Raw genomic sequence first — 5,324 nt, forward strand, 5'->3', positions numbered from 1 at the left:
AAAGATGAAAAGGAAGAAGTGCGTGTACGACAGATGTCAGATAGAAAATACAATGGAGAATCAGGCTGAATACAGAGGGGAAGTGAAGAAACTAATAAGAAAAGCAAGGAGAGAGCATGATAAGAGGCTGGCAGCAAACATCAAAGGGATTTCGAAGGTCTTCTATAATCATGTAAATAATAAAAGGGTGGTTAGAGAAAGAGTAGGGCTAATTAGGCACAAAAAAAGCGACTTGCATGTTGAGACTGGAGAAATAGTGGAGGTGTTAAACGAGTGCTTTGCATCTGTCTTTATAAAGGAAGAACTTAATACCCAGGCTGAGGTGAGAGAGGAGGTAACTGGTACGCAAGAAAAACTTACAATCAAAAAGAAGGGAGTGCTGGAAAGACTATCTTTCCTTGAAATAGATAAGATACTGAGGGTACTGAGGGAAGTGAGAGTGGAAAATGCAAAGGCACTAGTGATAATCTTTCATTCTTCCTTAGAAACAGGGGAGGTGCCAGAGGACTGGTGAACTGCAAATGTTGCACTCTTGTCTAAAAAGGGGTGCAAAGATAAAACAGGATAAAATCAATAATCACTTAGACAAGTGCAGGATAATTAAGGAAAGCCAGCACAAGGCAATGGGAAAAGTCAGTCTGGCTTTGTGAAAGGAAAATCATGTTTAACAAATTTATTGGAGTTTTTTGAAGGAGTAACAGTGGATAAAAGGGAGCCTGTAGTCGTACTGTACTTTGATTTCCAGAAGGCATTTGATAAGGTACCACATCAAAGATCACTTTGGAAAATAAAAGTGCATGGTGTAGAGGGTAACATATTAGCATGGATAGAAAATTGACTGGCTGGCAGAAAGCAGAGAGTATGCATAAATGGGTCTTTTTCGGATTGGCAGGATGTGACAAGTGGAGTACCAGAGGGGTCTGTCCTGGGGCCTCAACTTTTTATGATTGACACCAATGACTTAGATGAGGGGAGTGAAGACATGGTAGCTAAATTTGCAAATGACACAAAGATAGGGAGGAAAGTATGTTGTGAAGAGGACATGAGGAGGTTGAGTGAGTGGGCAAATATCTGGCAAATGGAGTTTAATGTGGGAAAATGTGAAGTTAATTTTGGCAGGAAGAACAAAAAAACAGAGTGTTACTTAAATGGAGAACGGCCGCATAATTCTGAGATTAAGAGGGATCTAGGTGTTCAAGTACATGATTCACAAAAAGTTAGTATGCAGGTACAGCAGGTAAGTAAGAAGGCTAATGGAATGCTCTCTTTTATTACGAGAGGGATTGAACATAAAAGCAACGATATTATGCTTCAGTTATACAGGGCATTGGTGAGACCACATCTTAAATACTATGTGCAGTTTTGGTCTCCTTATTTAAGGAAGGATGTAAATGCGTTGCAGGTCGTTCAGAGGAGGTTTACTAGATTGATACTTGGAGTGAGTGGGTTGTCTTATGAGGAAAGGTTGGACAAACTGAGCTTGTTTCCACTGGAGTTTAGAAGAGTGAGGGGTGATTTGATTGACATATACAAGATCCTGAACGGCCTTGACAAGGTAGACGTCGAAACAACGTTTCCTCTTGTGGGTGAGTCCAAAGCTAGGGGGTATTGTTTCAAAATTAGGGATCACCCTTTTTGGACAGAGATGAGGAGAAATATTTTCTCTCAGAGAGTTGTGCGACTTTGGAACTCTCTGCCTCAGAAGGTGATGGAGGCAGGGTCATTGAATATTTTTAAGGCAGAGGTAGATAGATTCTTAACAAAAACAGAATTACCTGGAAAAACTCAGCAGGTCTAGCAGCATTGGCGGAGAAGAAAAGAGTTGACGTTTCGAGTCCTCATGACCCTTCGATAGATAGATTCTTGTTAGGCACGGGATTCAAATGTTATCGGGGTTAGATGGGAAGGTGGAAATTGAAACACAAGAAGATCAGCCGTGATCTTATTGAATGGCGGAGCAGGCTCGAGGGGCCTAATGGTCTACTCCTGTTCCTATTTCTTATGTTCTTATGGATTCATCAAGGGAAAATCATGTTTAACTAACTTGCTGGAGTTTTTTGAGGAGGTAGTAGAGAAGGTTGATAAAGAAAATGCTTTTGATGTGATGTTTATGGGTTTTCAAAAGGCATTTGATACAGTGCCACACAACAGACTTGTGAGCAAAGTTCTAGCTCATGGAATAAAAAGGAAAGTAGGCACTTGGATAAGAAATTGGCTGAGTGACAGGAAACAGAGAGTGGTGATAAATGGTTGTTTTTCAGATTGGAGGAAGGTTTGTAGTGGAGTTCCCCAGGGGTCAGTGTTGGGACCTTTGCCCTTCCTGACATAAATTAATGACCTAGACTGTGGTGCACAGGCATGATTTCAAAATTTGCAGATGGTACAAAGATTGGAAATGTTATCAACTATGTTGGGGATAGTCTTGAACTTCAAAAGGACATAGACATGTTGGTGGATTGGGCAGACAAGTGGCAGTTGAATTTCAATGCAAAGAATTGTGAACTGATTCATTTTGGCAGGAAAGATAAGGTGAGACAGTATAAAATAAAGGGAGAGCCTCTAAAGGAGGTGCAGGAACAGAGGGACCTTGGGGTATATGTACATAGGTCTTTGAAGACAGTAGGGCATGTAGAGAGCAGTTAATAAAGCATATAGTATCTTAGGCTTTATTAATAGGGACATTGAATACTAGAGTAGGGAGGCCATATTGAACTTGTATAAGACACTGGTTAAGCCTCATCTTGAGTACTGCATCCATACTTGAGGAAGGATGTGAAGATACTGGACAGAGTACAGAGAAGATTCAGATGAAGAACTGTATCTATGAGGATAGATTGGAGAGGTCCCAAGAAAAGAGAAAAGAAGGCTGAGAGGAGACTTGATAGAGGTATTCAAATCCTGAGGGGTATAGACAGGGTAAATAGTGAGAAACTGTTCCCACTCAAGAGAACATCAAGAATTAGAGGGCACAGGTTTAAAATAATTGGCAAAAGGAGTAAATGTGGTGTAGGAAAACGTTTTTTCTCCCAGAGTTGGGTGGAGTCTGGAACAAACTTTCTAAAATGGTGGTGGAGGTATTCAAAAGGGAATTGGATGGCTACCTGAAAAGAGAGAATGTGCAAGGTTATGGGGATAAGGCAGGGCAATGGGACTAGGTGGAATGATCTTTCAGAGAGCAAGTGCATAATTGATGGGCTGAATGGCCTCCTTCTGCTCGGTAAAGATACTGTGATACTGTGGGCGGCATCATCCCAGATTTGCACTAAATGCAGTAGTGGGCGGTTAAAATGACATTTTACCCATGGGCCATGATGGCGGGTTTTCATGCCGAGTGGCCTCAAACCCGCCGCATCATTTATGCATTCCCGGGAAACACACCGTTTTCATGGCAGGCGGGCTCCCATTCATCCGCCCGCCATCATCTCTCTGCTTCATCACGTTGGACAGCTACGCATACACATCTCAGTGTTCCAGGCCACGGCTACTGCAGGGAAGATGTCCACAGAAGGCAAGAAGACTGCAGCCCCCAGTTTAAGCAATGCGACACCGGAACGCCTTTTGGGTGCTGTGGAGGCCCACCACGATGTCCTGTACCCTCACTCAGACCACAGGATGGACAGCAGCGTTACCAACCAGACTTAGGAGGCGGTGGCAGCAGTGGTCAGTGCCAATACCCTGCAAAAGAGGACAGCCATCCAGTGCCATGACAGGGTGAATGGTCTCATCCGCTCTGCCAGGATAAGTCACTCTTCTCAGGACTCTCAACTCACACACCTGTTACACATCCACAGGGATCTCACACCTCAAGGGACAACACCACTAACTCTCACACACCCTCACATCTCCATCAGGCTCATATCCTCTGGAGTTTGCATCCTCATCTTGTCCATGGCTTCACTCACCACACAAACATTCCACGCAATGCCATGTGTCTAGCTCACACTCTCTCCATCTGTTTTCAGAGAGGAGAAGCTGCTCACATCAGCAGGGAGAGGTCCCAGATTGGGGGTGGAGTGGCCCACATTAGGTCACTCAGTCACTTTGAGGAGCGTGCCATTGTGCTGATGGGTGAGGATATGGACCTGGCCTGGTCGGCAGCAAACACCCACCCGCACCACATCATCCCTCCCTCAACACAACTATGGGTGCTCCCTCTCCTGCTTTTGACTCTGCTGCCATGCACTGATTATCTCTACTTTGGTTCACAGGGAGCTCTGCCAAGGAACCAATGCCCTCAGCCAGTCAGTCCCTCAGCCCCGTCCACACGCCCTCATCTGCAGCCAAGAGGACTCCTCCAATGAAGAGGTGGAAATAAGCAGCCTGGAAGACCTGTCATCACAGATTAAGCAGCCTAACCACGAGTAATTCTGGAGGGAAACTGTGTGTGGGGCATGGCCTTTCGGAACCTCATGCCAGCATGCTCACACACACTCAGATCCTTCACATTTCACATTCATCTCAATATCCTGAACATTTTCAATGCTGCCTGCTGGGGTTCGCTTTCAGTGTCCATCTGAGCTGACCTGCATCTCCGCCCCCTCCCCTCAGACTATATTCCCATGCAGTACCTGATCTTACCCACTATGATTCTTTCACTTTCAATTTAGCAAGCTGGTTTGGTTTCACTGCATTGTGCACTCCCCCATCTTTTACCCTCCCCAGGTCACCCATTTCCTTTTCTTCATCACAGTTAAGCCCCTGGCATCACGTTCCACGTCCCCTCCATTACCTACTAGCCCCAACCCTTTTCCTTCAGGGAAGTCCAGATGAATGTGCACATCACTTCCCTCCTGAGAATCCCACCCCCATCCACATTCACCTCCCGGACCTCCTCCTTCCCACCCCCAGGGTCTGTGTCTGCCTCTGGGTTCCCACAACCACCCTCGCTGTCCCTTGTCTTGTTACTATCAAATGCTCACCCTCCCACGCTACTGCCTCACTCTGCCCATGGTCATCCTCACCCATCCTTCATGCCACTCCCTCCCTCAGTTCACTTCTCAGGAGGCAGACATGGACCCTCTGACCCCTCCAATGCACGTTCACCTGCACATCACTCCCTCCACAACCCTTTGCCTCCCCCCTCCACAACCCTTCCCCCCTCCGCACCCCTTCTTCTCAGAACCCCTTCCCCCCAGAACCCGTCCCTTCCAGAACCCCTTCCCCCACTGGAACCTCTTCCTTCCCCAGTCCTCCCAACCCCCCAATACCCACCACCCGCTTAGTCCCTTCCCCTTTCTGACTCTTACTTCCACCCTTCCCTCTTCCACCACCCTTAGTCTCATCCCTGACTCCTTCCTCCAGCCTCACCTCTCCCTCCAGCCTCA

Source organism: Carcharodon carcharias, chromosome 19 (assembly GCF_017639515.1).
Source record: "Carcharodon carcharias isolate sCarCar2 chromosome 19, sCarCar2.pri, whole genome shotgun sequence".
Lineage (NCBI taxonomy): Eukaryota > Metazoa > Chordata > Chondrichthyes > Lamniformes > Lamnidae > Carcharodon > Carcharodon carcharias.